This window comes from Falco cherrug, chromosome 3 (assembly GCF_023634085.1).
Source record: "Falco cherrug isolate bFalChe1 chromosome 3, bFalChe1.pri, whole genome shotgun sequence".
Classification (NCBI taxonomy): Eukaryota; Metazoa; Chordata; class Aves; order Falconiformes; family Falconidae; genus Falco; species Falco cherrug.
Genome location: NC_073699.1, coordinates 67,060,765 through 67,074,731, shown reverse-complemented (window position 1 = coordinate 67,074,731; position 13,967 = coordinate 67,060,765). Strand labels below are relative to the sequence as shown.

The window sequence follows — 13,967 nt, the reverse complement described above, 5'->3', positions numbered from 1 at the left end:
TTTTTTGTTTTTTAAATTAAAAACTCAGTAGCCCTTAGCCTTACTTTTTGTATATAAAAGCAAAAGTACTTAATGGTAGCACAATAGTATCAATGCCTACCCGATGCCTACACCTTCATTTACCTCCCTAGGCATGTTCTAGAACTGTCCATCATCACCTCACAGAATCATGCTGCATAAAATACAGCAGCAACCACTTCTTTTTATGGACATCATGAGAAGTGGAAGAATGATCATAGTATCCCTCTGGATAACATGAGGAGCTTTCAACAATGGAAATCAAACTGTGAACTCTAGCAACTTACATCATGGTCCCAGCCATCATGGAAGAAAAATTCTCACATATTCTTCATTAAGATACCCTACTGTGCAGCAACACTTTCAGATGCTGAACTGGGCCAGAAAGGCAGTCCCAGGTTTTCCCTTTCCAAGGCAGCTGCTCGCTCCAACTGGGATGAAAAAAACATACCATCTCTAGCACTTTGTTTTTCAGCTGTTAAACTTCTGTAGAACAGCTTTAAAAGAAGGAATAGAAAACTTTTCAAACTACAGAGCAGCCAAAAGGCTGGTGCTCAGAGTAGTCATCGTACAGAAAGCAGTGGAGAATTAACTTGGCTATCTTACATTCTGAATAAGGGCTCAAGCTACTGAGCTGTTACATCCTTTATTTTACAGCTCTGGGAAATGAGTTCTTGCAGTCTGTGAAAGCTGTACATGCAAGTGACAATGGAAATTTTTATCTATATACTTTTATATTTAATTTCGTATTTCATTGCAGATGAATTTTGTCCATCATATGGATGCTAGGCCCAATGTCCACCTATTACATAGACCCTAATAAATAACAGTGACAAGAATAAACTTCATTCACACACACTTGGGAATCCATTTTAAAGGCAAAAGAGCATTTAATACATGAAGTGTAAGGAACCCACCTTACATAGTTTTATTGGTATCTCATTTCTATTCTGGAACACATATGCTATTTAACAAGATGCGATTCCACCAAGAATAATATTGGTTTCGTCTAGGCTCTGATAGTAGTTAACAGAATGGAAAATCTAAAGCAAAAAAGCAAAAGTTTGCATAAATAATGTTATTGGAAAAATATTATTCCTAACTTCTTTCCCAGTGAATATAGTTCTGTCACTGTTAGTAGAAAGGCTTTATCCATAAATAATAGTTACCAAATAGATTAACTCCACCTTCACCATGCCTTTAAGCACCCACAGTTTAAGCCTCAAAGAACCACCTCACCCAGAAAAATGTGTTCCACACTGCTTAAGTACCTTACACAATCTTTTGGATATATGCAAATCATAACACTAGCAGTATTCTAAAAGGTTTAAATAACTTTGTCTTTTTTTTCTGAAATAAAAATTATAACTTCAAGTGACTTAATACCTAGTACTGATAAAGAAAGCATACCATTTCCCCATTACCACTCCATAAAATTATTTCATTTTTAAAGAGACAAAAGTAATCAACACTGAAAAAGGATTTCAAACAGTGGCAGTCAAAAGTTACTACAACACAAGCAACTTAATCTGCAAAGTTAAAAAAATAACTTTAATCCAATTTTCTGAACAGCAGTACATGGAAAGTGATTCATTAGGCTGGATTTATTTAGTATATTCTGAAGTAAAAAAAAAACCCAAATTTCTGAGGAATACAAGACAGAATTCAAACCACTTTTCAATAATTAATCTGAAAATAAACCCAAGTAGACCTTTCAAAAAAAAAAAGGAATATTTCCCCATTATTTGTATTTAAATAAGTGTTTATCATAAATCTACCAGCTTTGATAATATGTGATAACTAGACAAGCTCCCTATTGCCTGCATGTTCATTTGTAAGTACTCCAATCATTATTTTAAGCTCCTCTGAACACAATCAAATTTGGAGGGGCTGGGGAGGACAACACATGTAGGCAGAAGTCTCACTCACTCTTCGAAAACACTAAGCGCTGAAAGATCATTTTAACAGAGCTACTCACACATTCACCTTGATGAACCAATGCCCAAAGTAAAACGAATGATACAGTATTTAAGCTTCATTACTGATTCTGAAATCAGTTTCAGAATCTTCAGAATCAGAAAACATTTCATACAAGACGGCAAGATGGCTACATAAGGATTTCTTAGGAGCAAAGCACACAAAAACAAGATTGAAGAAGGTTCACAACTCTCTTTCCCACTATTACAACTTCAAATTAGAATATACTGCAATAAGGATTGCAATAAAAATATTTCCAGTATCTCCAGCACTTTATTTCCTGGCTTGGACTCTATGCAATTCATAAGCTAGCCTGTTAACTACTAAAGTTAAGACAGTTTTAAAGCTTTCTAAGGGGACAAATCTTTAACAAGACATCTGAAAACAATCCTTCTAAACTGTTGCAATTCTTTAAAGTGAATATTCCTCACTTAAAGTTGGTACCTGTATCAAACCACATACAGGACAGTTAGATTAGGATCATTGCCAACCTCAAATCCAACCAATTTTATACATGGCATGTCAAACACACTAAGCTACTGAAAATCAGTCTTCCATGGTCAGTAAAACAGATCCAATCAGTCAAACAGAAAGCAGGGTTTATTTCACAGACAAGCCAGCACAACATAACAAAACCAGAAAGGGGCCGGGGCAGGGCATGTGTAGGGAAAGAAAGAGGATTTCCTTCTTTCTGTTTAAAGATCGGGGATCTTCAGCCAGGTGGGTGCCCATGGGGAAATCTTCCTCACAAAGTAAGCAGCCGCCGCTAGAACCCACTCCCGCAGCAGAACCTGGATCAGTGGAGCAGAAGTCACAGCCAGCATGTGCCCACTGCCCCCCCCCATGCATTTGGCCTGGCTGCTCCCCCAAGGTCTTAGGACCCACTGCAACGAGTGACCCAAGCTCTGCATTTGGGAAAGTGAGAATGTAAAATACAGCTTATTTTAAATATTTCCCTTCCCATTTTCACTGGCAGGAGGCCCAATAAGAACAAAGAGCAAATTAATTATCTTCTCTATGGTTTAGAGCCTTCCCATATATGGGAAACAGGAGACCTGCCTGTGCTCAAAGTACTGTCAAACACACCTGTACAGAGTATTATCTCCATCTAATCTCACAGAATTACTTGAGCATTTAGTTTCCCTTAAAACAGAAGGTGAAACATTAAATCAGTTTTCTAAATTGATAGTCCTTTTAAGACCAAGGGATGCTTTTAAGAAGGCACGTATATGAACACTGCAAAACTAGGACACGGACCAGAATGGAAACAAAATTTTGACTGCAAGACCAAAGCTGCTTAGCCATCTTTTTTGTGAAGTCCTGATTTGTCAGAATAAAACCCTTTTACAGTACTCTACCAGTTCCAACAAAGCTTACCCAACATGCAAATTTTCTAATTTTGGGTCAAAACTAGAGTAACTCTTAATTATTCATGATTAACATGAGGAAGTTTGGTTGTGGGGGTTTTTTTCCACCTACACTCTAATCACCCGCAGACAGAAACATCTCACTATCCCAACCAGCAATTCTGACAGGGAATATTTTGAAGTTTTTAAACAGACACTGTTTTGTCCTGATGCACAGTGTAAGAATTTTGGGTTTGGAGTTTTCTGGGGGGTTGTTTCGGTTGTGGGTTTTGGTTTTTGGGTTTGTTTTGGTTTGTGGTTTGTTTGTTTTTTTTTTTTGGGGGGGGGGTTTGGTTGAGTGGGGTTTTTTTGGTGGTGATGGTTTTTTTTAAATAATGACCCACAGAAGCAGAAAATAATTTCCCACAGAGCCCTAAACAATCTGATTTTGCTAGTATTCAGTCCCAACCCAGCAAAGATTAATTAGCTGCGAACAGACACTTAAATCAATAGGACATTATGCAAAAATAAAGTATTATTATATCGTACATTACATTTAGCTTGCATATTAAGAATTGGGGCCTTACACTGAGCAACTGCTCACACGTGAATAAAAGATAAGGTTTTCACTGTCTATATGAAGTAATATGCTCTATGAGATTTACACAAACTCAAAGCCCTTAAGATAAGTATCTCCAGAGCAAGGTCAAATTTCTGCAGAGCCAGGAGTATAGAAGCCTTGTTGCAAAAGCTAGCTAAGCTTGAAAGTTCAAGTCTGTGTACATGCACAGAGACTGTTTTTTCTCCTGTTCTCTCTGGCATACACCTAAATTTACACATATTATAAATAAAAATGAAAAAGTATATTAGCCCAAATAAAGAAAAAAAGAGACTAGATACATATTTTTCAATGCTGATATACAGAATTTCTGTTCCTGTTTGACATGAAAAACAACACTTTAAACCACAACAGATTCCAAAAAAGCATTTATTTTTGTGATATACAGTACAACTGAGAGTACTCATGTAACAACTTCCCTTCACCATTGTCTTCTGAACATCACTGGATCAGACTGCAAATAAGGCTAGTACATTGGTCAGTACAGACTCTCTTTTATCGCTTCAGTAATGGATGTGGAATATTTACATATAAGTATTTCCCCAAGTAACCTGATTTTTTGCACAAAATCATGCCAAAGACCTATGGCTAATCCTTTATTACTTCTCAACACTACTCCTAACCAACAGCTCTCTTCCTTTCAAAAGCCAAGAAGAGGAGAAAAGTCAATGTTTCAGAAAGCACTGGATCAGTATTGGGTTTGCCTCTGTTTTGCATTGAAGAAAGAACAGGGAGGGGAAGAAAAAAACCCCCATCAGGCACCTACCTTATACAGACCCATGCTTACAATCTTACACATAACCTAGCAACTTGTACCTCTGAATGCACAAACCAACTATTCTGGAGTCAATCTCCTCAGGCTGACCAAAATTCCAGCCTGGAAAACTTCCCCAGCACAGGTTTCACCCAAACCAGTCTGCCTGCACAAACAGCTTCTGTTCAGTGAATCCAGTGAGAATTCCTCACTCGCCCAGTTCATACCAGCTCCTGAATGAAGAAAGTCAACCTGAAAAGCTGCCAACCCTGTTTTTGAAGTACAGCTTCCACAAACCTCATCCTAGAAGGCACACCTTCTGTAATCAAAAACCTTTGCCCTTATGCCACTAATCTCCATTTTTCTATTTTATTAAACCTCCCAATCTGATACCTGATTACCAAGCAAAAGAGATTCCAAGGGTATAAAACCCCATTACTGATGCCAAAAACACAGTCAACATTATACCCTGTAAGTGCCCAGTCTTGTAGCACTTACTGAGGCAAGGTCGGGGGAGACAGGACTCCTTAAATCAGAAGGAACAAAAAAGAAAGCACGCTTGACCACTGTATCAGAGACATGCTTCAGAAACGTTTGGAGTAGCCTACTAATTTGTTCTCAACCTATTTGAGGAATGCAGACTGCTTTAGAGAAGGAAAAACAATCACCTACTCAAGACTCCTACAAACTGCTGTTTAAGCACATTTACAGAGAACGTCAAGATTAATTAAGAATAAAACTACTCAAGAAAGAAAAAAAAAAGATCACACACTGTAAAACCAAGCCTGACTAGAACCTCATTTCCAATAATTCTGTCATCAAGAGTAGCATTCTATGTATTGTTTTAAGTAATATGGAATATCCTTGAAGAACAATACCAAAAGTATGAAGTCTGCCACCTCAAATCCTAAAATGAATCAATTTATCTGCTAGGTCCATTCACCATATTAACTTGAGACCATCAAAACCTTACACAACTCCTCTTGAAGATCAGTATCTTATACCATCCAAGTTAAATAATACAAATACAGTTACTGACTATACACTGCACTTGGAAGCAAGGAAAAATACCATATATCTGTATGATTTACCTAACAATATGCATAGGTTCATTTTAACCAGAGACCACTTAAACTCTGGAAAAGAACATTAACATCTACTATTTATACCTTTGCTGCCACAGAAAATGGCTCTCATCCAAAACTTAACAGTTTAAACAAAATTATTTGGTGTTTATAACAAAACCCCCATATACTTTATAAATCTGAGGTTTTTTAAAAACTGCCAACCTACTGCACTTAGCAGATTACAAACAAAAGGAATGTTTTGCAGAAGACAGGAAGCCTCTCATGCTCTATGTGCCCTATATATATGTCTACAATAGAAAGCAGTGTTCAGAACGTAGCACTTGGACAGAAATGCCTAAATAAGGTATCCTTAGGTTGGGGTTACCAGCAAGCAAGATTTTTTTCATATTCCTTCAATGGAGTTTGAAAGTTAGAGGCAGAACAAGTTAGCCAATGTATCTGCATCCACGCTAAAAAAATTAAGACTTATACTTACCTTGCATAGTCTTCTTGGTGATGTAACAACCAAGGAACATTATTTTAGGTAACATGTAACTTTCATCCTTGTCCTAAATGAAGCCAACTGAGTTCCTCAGAGTCTAAACTGCTGTGTGAATGGTTAAGAACATAGAAAAGGGCCAATAATTTTCAGAGTATTTATCTTAAAATTTTCCAGAAGAAAATTCTGCGACAGACAATAGGTTAATTAATTTTTTTAAAAAGCAAAATTATCTGAAAATAGGTCCTTAAATCCACATTACAGACACTAATGAATAGCAGCCAGATTTGCAAAGCCATACACAGCAAAACTTTCTGAAATTATCTGCAGTTGTAGTTGCTTATTGTTGGCATGCCTGTACATAACAAAAGCAAGAGTCAGAAGATCATAAAAACTAGTAGAAGAAAATACTTGGAGCAACTTTTATTTAAGTGAGCTTAAGAATTCAGAGAGCTAAGTTCCTAACACTGGTCTGGAAGTTTTAATTCTCACAATAAGCAGACTAAGATTCTGCATCATGTTGCCTTTTCAAATTCAGTCTGTGTAGACTCTAGCAAAGATTGTATAACCTTCTTTATAGATGTGATGTATTAGACACTACTTTGCATAGTCAGCTTTCCATTTTCATCCAGGGCAGTAATTTAAGGCCAGCTTGTTTTGGCTTTAACCACCAGGACAGGCTGAAGTAGGTGACATGGTGTTGCTTCAACAGCTTAAGATCATTCCGCTACAGTGCGGAAAAAAACCTAACGCAACAAAGACCCCAAAGCCATAAGTTTTTATATGTTTGTTTCCAACCTAATGTAACTATTTTTAACACAGAAATTTATCCAACTTACATAGTACAGAGTTTTAATACAGAAATCAATTATTTCTAGAGGAAAAACCAAAAATGACAATAAAAGAAGGAATCTACTCGGTGTCATGAATCTTTATCCTCTGCTGTATCAGAAGCATATTTGCAACAAGCACATCTATTGTCTTAGACTAGACTTACTTAAGAGTACACATACTCAGACCGATATGTATTTCCAGAAAAATATGCATACACTAAAATGGAATGAAATTAGCTTTTGGTACAAACATAAGGATAAGGAACATTACCAGATATTGTTATTTCTCTTTAAAAAATAAAAAAGAGGGAATTCAAAAGTTCTGGTTTTCTTTTCAGCTTAATACTTTACATTACAAAATACAGTTAAGTTGCATAAGAAACCACTATTCTGCTTTTCAATCCCAATCCTATCCAATTTATACTGAATACCTTTTAGCATTTGCATTCCTAAATTTGATTACATTTACTTTTATACTACTTGTACCTTATTTTCCTCCTTGGAGCATCACAACCCACTTGAGCTACCTCCTCTAATTTGTTGCTAACACACATTAAAGCACGATCAACGAAACACCAAGAGACACACCAGCAGACAACAGCCTCCTTTCCATCTAATTTATGTTATCACTCACCTCCCTATGACACGCTATACTACCCAAACACTACCAAAATATTGCTGTGTAGACCCAGGAGGACTGTAAAGCAATAGCAAATAAGGCACTTGAGTAAGGAACTACCCTGGACTGTGGCCTCAGTTTTGCCAGCAATAGGGTAGCAAGTATGTAGTGAACTCACAGCAATGCTACTAAATGAAATAATGAAATATTTCAAATGTTTATGTTCAAGTTACTGTATGACTATAGAAGATTTTATAAGAAGGAACAGAAAGAAATAATTTGCTTCCTAGTAAGAACTCTTAATAACAAGAGTTCACTCTCTCACTCCACCACACAAAGGAGAATTAGGAGATGTAAACCACTTGCAGAACAATGGGGACCAATTATCAATTCTTCAAACCGTCCCTCTCCAAGTAACCTAAGGTGTCTGACTCACTGACTTTGCAATCTAGGATGAAAGAAGTTAACAGCACAGTATAAATTACTATAAGTCTTCTTAGATTTCACTACATAAAGTTCTCAGGAAGCTTAGGACCATCCATCATGTCTCCTGGATCCATGTGAACACTCTGATGGTGCACATATGCGCTGGGATGAAGTGACTGCTCACAAAAGGTCTGGAAACAATACAGTGCTTCTTCCTTACTAGTCCACAGCCTTACAGCTTCCCAAGGAGTTTGCAAAAGTGTGACCACTCATACTTTTTAAGTATTAAGGTGTAATTTAATTGAATTTTAACTTTAAAAAAAAAAATCTACTTAAATCTTGAAACTCAAGATATAGGAAATACATGCCTGAAAGTATACAACAGGTGAACCTGCTTTAAGTAAAAGCTCAGTTCCAAATACAATGCAATGCCACAGAAATCAAGACATACATAACAGGAAGTGAAGACTCCACTCAAGTACTGCTTGACACTTCATGAAAATAAGTAATTTGAAAAAGCTGAAATCTGCCCTTCGTAAGCTACACGTAAAACTGTGGGGTACGATTACGGCCTTACCACTGAAGATTCCAAAAGCACCTAGACATTTCTCCAGTGGTTTAAAGCCTTCCAGCCAAATTATGTAATTTAATTCCCAACTATACTGAAGCTTCCCTACTTTCTGCAATCCAACCATGTTTTTATTAACATGAAACAATAATAGCTCTATTTTTTCCACATAGAGCAGAAATACAGATGCATTATTCCTCAAGCACTTGTACAGACAGCCTCTCTCTACGACAGCAGGCCTGCAGCAGGCATTCTTTCACTATAGGTGTATTAAGAGGCTGGACATGGCATAAATGTTCCTACCAGGTAGCGAAGAAGCATTGCGACCTAACAGTAAAAGAGCACCATAATTTAGTGACTAGAAAAGAAGCTTTCCCTGACTTCAGTGTATTCTGCAACCGACCTCTTTAACACAGTAACCTACTGCACAAAAAAAAAAAAAAGCAAGCATGTTCCAAACTAACATGATTTTGAAAACATAGAATGGTGAAAGAAAAAAGGAGACAGAAAGATACAGCCAGAGCAGCTCACATCACAGAAGCATCATCCTCTGCACCTCTTAAAAACCTCAGTGTTTCGCCAAGGGTTTTTTCTTAGGCAAATAGGTAGACATGCGCCAGGACCAGTGTTTTTTGGAGAGATGTGGCACCACCATGGAAAGCAAATGTAAGAAACAGCTTGACAAACAATGAAAGCCAGTAAAGTTTGGGCGTTTTGTGTCGTTTCTTTGTTAAAGTCAAGTTTTTAAGTGCCGCCTGTCACAGAGAGCAGTCTTCCTCCCGCTCGCCCCTTCGTGAGGGAGCCCTTAGCGCACCCCCCTCGCAACAACGAGGCAGGCGGCGCCCCCAGGCTCCGCCGCCGCACAAGCCCCCGCCGCGGCAGCCAAACCGCCCCCTCCGGACACCAGCCCAGCTGGAAACGGGGACCCCCCCCAAGCCCCAAACTGAAGGCGGGTTTCAGGGCGGGGTGGAAATCAGCCTAATTCAGCGGGCCCCGATAACGGCACCAGCAGGCACGGGGTGCGTTTGGGAAGCAGCTCAGGGGAGGCAGAGGGGAGGCCAGCGGGCTCCACTGCCGCGGCTGGCGGGTGCGAGAGGCCGGCCCCGGCCCCCCTCCTGTCACGGCAGGGGCTGGGCTACGCCTCGGCGGCCCGGGCCCGGCGCTTCTCCCCGCCTGCCCGCCCGACTTGCAGGCCGCGCCGCGGCCCCGGTGCCTCCGCAGGGCCTGGCGCCGCCGCTGGCTTGGGGAGCCGAGCAAACAAAGGGAGAGAAGGCCGGGGCCGCGGCTCGGCAGAGGGGCGGCGGGCAAGCCGCGAACCGCGCGGTCCCCATCCCCCGGCTCTCCCCCGCCTCACCAGCCCTCCGCGGCAACCGGGGGAAGGGAAGGAGAGGAGAGACAGGCCGCGACGCGCCCGTTGCCCCGGGGACGCTCACCCAGCGGAGACGGCGGTGTCCCGCTCCCGGGGCGGGCCTCTTCCCGGGCTCCTCGGCGGCGCGGCCCGGCCTGCGCCGGCATCCGGGCTCGGTAGCGAGCAGCCTCCTGCGGCGGCGGAGCGGGACTCACCGAGGACGACAAGGAGGAGCTGGCGCTGCTGTTGCTCTTGAGGGGCCCGGCCCGGCTCGGCTCCGGCTCCCTCCCTCGCCGTGCCGCCGCCTCCCTGTTCCTGGCGCCGCCGCCGCTTCCTCCGCCTCCTCTGCCCCCACCCCTCCGTCCGCGGAGGGGCGCACGGGGGCGCCGAACCCGCGATGGCCGCCGCCTGCCGCAGGCACGGCTACGGGTGCGGCACTCGCGCGCAGCCCGACAGGGGCAGCAGGACCCGGGACGCTCCAGCTATGTCCCGCCGCCTCCTTGCTTGCCCTCGCCGCCTCTCCGCGGCCCGTCTGCCCCGCAGCGCCTGGCCGGGGTGGCCAAGCCCCTTCCCTTCCACCGATCCGGGTGCCTTCCCCTGCGCTCGTCCCCGCTGGGCGGCCGCGGGAGACCCGCGGGGTTCAGCTATTGCTGCGCTGGGAGGGAGGCGGCTGGGCTTTCTTAGCCCCCGCTCCCACCCCGGCCCGGTCGCTGACTGCTCCCCTTGGCTGCAGAAGCTCGTAAATATAGTTCACGGGGCGCAACTCCCCCCTGCTCGGTTCAGCGAGGAGCGCGGCCTGGCCGCTCCCCTCGGCCGCCCCCCGCCGCTCCCCGCCCCGAGCATGGGTGGCGGGCCCGGCCTGCTCTGCCCCGCCGGGAGGAGCCGGCCATGGACGCTCCCCGGCTGGGGTGGGAGGCGGTCTGCCCTCCGCACCCCTCCGCTTCGGCCCCCTCACACCTCCCGGCGTGCTGCCGACGCGCCAGAACAAGCATTATTGCCGTGTGCCGGTCGCCACGAGAACGGTGCCGCTAAACTTGAGCCACATCAGCCGTGCTACCGCAACTTCAGCCGAGCCGGCTGTTCGCTTGCTTGTCTGCCGGTCCCTTTTTTAAAAAATGCAATGCTAAATCAAGAGCAACAAAACGGTTCTTAATTTAGGATGTGAGAGACTGACAAAAGCAACTAGCAGGGGGTGAAGAATTAAAATCTGTGGAGAATATGGGTCTTGAAAGTTGTTGCAAGTCATGCTTGCTGACTGATGTGAAGCCAGTAAAATACCAGCTTAATTTCGGTGTATAACTGATGCAAATCAAGAACCTGATTTGCAAAGATATGCGTAATTTGCTTACCTATGTAATCGCATGAGAGTCAGTCAGATTATTGGTGTGACTCGTTGTGCAGCTGCTTGACTGATTTCAAGGTTAAAAAGAAATCGTTGAAACTCGAAAGATTGTGAGAATATTCATGCACGTTCTGCCTGACTACTTCTACTGATATCAAAGCTATTTGTGGGTTGAGGTCAGCCAACTGTTTAATTGCCAACGTTATTTGAGATCAGAATATGTCCTTGATTGCATTTACATTTTTTATCTCAGGCATTTATTGAGAGTTAAAGGTTTTTCTTGAGTCTCATCCAAGAGTCGTATGCTTTTTTATGTGTCTGACCAACCTCAGCTGATAGCAGCCCAGGTCCGTTTCAGGAGATGATGACTCTAGTGAGAGTTGCAAAAATACCCACCACCACCCCCCGAATTGAAAGCACAGCCTTTTCAGGTACATCTAGAATTCTTTATGTATTTGCTAAGTGGTTTATAACTTTTTGTTTTACAGTTACAATTACATGTTATCAGTGGTATAACAAATGATGCTAGGAATAGCTCCAAGTGGATCGTTTCTGAAACGTTACGGATTGTAATTCTTGCTTGTAAAACCAATATTGTCGATACGAAAAATATAAGCAACTTCTAGGTTAGTAGTGGTGTTCAAAAAAAGAAAGAAAATTAAATAACAAAAGACTAACTTTTTGTTCCAGCATAGTAGGCTCCTCCCTTCCCAGATAAACTGTTGGGAGTTTAGCAACCTAATCCAAAAGGGAGTAGGAGAGAGCCACGTAAGCAAGGAAAGCCCTGACTGACTGGGAAAGTTTCAGTTTAATTCTTGTACAGTTCTGTCAGTTCCTCAAGCAAGTGGCTTTTTTTGTGTGTGTTCTTACCTTCTTCTCAGGCCTCCTTTTCCTTGGGATACAAACATTTGAGTAATTATTTTCAGGATCCAGCTGGTATTCTTGCTTGACACATGTACATCTATTAACTTTAGTGTCTTCAGCAGCAGCTGTGGACAATAGCAGCCATACGTGAAGAAGCAAACTGGGCTAAATATATTTTTCCACCTTCAGGCAGCTTTTACAATAGGCAACTTTTGCAGTAGGCTATATTGCATATGAGACAAAATAAAAAATTGGTCTTAGGAATCTTATTCTGCAGCCTCCCATGCTAGTAAAAAAATTTGGTTCTGGATGATTAAATTTTCCAGCCCATGTGCTGACCAAAGGTTTTCATGCGTTTTAAACTGCCTCCTTGTCACTCTTCGGAATCAAAAGGCTTAGCTTTTTGCAGAAATGGCACTGATAGACAACCTTACTTTTTCTCCCACTTTGTTTTACTAAATATGGCTTAAATTAGTATTGCTACTCAAAATAGGGACCTGCCTCATTTTCTCTCTGCCTCCTTCCCTCCTCTTGCCCACACATAGCGTTGATTTTTTTCATAGTGGCTCCAGTCCTCGTTGGACCTAAGCCAGCTCAGGTAGCTAAATCTCATGATGTTCATTTACCTAACAATAAATCATGATATAAAGTAGAACAGGTGCCTTATTTTTCACTCCCATCATTTTGAAACTGTCATCTGTTGCTGTAAGAGTTCACAAGAACAGCAATTTCAGATTGTTAGCATTAAGCAGTTTTTAAGAAGTCAGGGCCTTTCAAGGCAAACACACAAACTGAATTAAGTAGAACCAAACAATACTTTCCAGATGGATTTGTAGCTGATGTAGTTCAACCTGTTATTGGGTAAGTATCGCAGCCTACACAAATAAAAGAGGTCGTTTGTGCATTTGGAGGGGTGTAGAAAGAAAGGGAGAGGAGGACTAAGGGGACTGCAGTCTTCTCTATAGGCTACAGGCGTGCTGTTGTCTTGTCTTAGCCTTAGCATATAGCTTCATGTTTGGGATAGACTTTTTCTCATCCAAATGTGTCAGCAAACAGCTATATCCCAGTAAGAGCAACAGTTTATCGCCACAATTGAACTCACCCAGGTGTGCTGCTGGTGTTGCAACTTGGACGGCAGACAAGGAGGATGTTAGCAGGATCTCTCAGATTAATTTATTGTTGGCTTAAAAACATGTATCGAACAAAATTGGTCAGTTCATACATTCAGACATCTTGTTTGAATGCTCTCTGCATATATCACCTGTTAGACTTGCCTCACAGTTGCTAGCTTTTGTTCAAAATGTCAAGGACTAGAAATTTGGTTTTAGTAGTACAAAATTCAAATATTTCATATGTGATGCCCTTATATGCATGAGCTTCTAAAATCAGGAGCTCCAGAACCAGTTCAAATTACGTTGACTGAGGTCTGCATGCTGATGTGTTCCCTGTTTTGATATGCATAAAAAGATACATTTTTTCCTCCTTTTTTTATACTCAAAAGTGTGATTACAAATTATTCCATAACTTTTGGGTCCAATCTACAAATCTGTAGTTCAGAAAGACAGGTCAGAAACCTAAATTGACAACAAAGCTAATGTTATATCCACCATATGCACTTTTTATCTTAATTGCTGCCTACCTGCCTGGCATAGTTTACCTTCATCTTGTAACTACTCACTTCCTGGCT

General features: G+C 42.0%; 1 protein-coding gene across 2 annotated transcripts in view; it reads right to left on the bottom strand.

Annotated features, from left to right (window-relative positions):
- SOCS6 (suppressor of cytokine signaling 6) overlaps positions 1 to 10,426 on the bottom strand; it is a 29,840-nt gene extending 19,414 nt beyond the window's left edge. Inside the window, exon 1 of one of the 2 annotated variants that reach the window (XM_055705414.1) lies at positions 10,290 to 10,426. The gene's annotated coding sequence lies outside the window, so the exon portion shown is untranslated. Of the gene's footprint in view, positions 1 to 10,159 lie in introns of both variants that reach the window. The other variant, XM_055705413.1, reaches the window with a different exon arrangement.
- Positions 10,427 to 13,967: the final 3,541 nt, after the last annotated feature.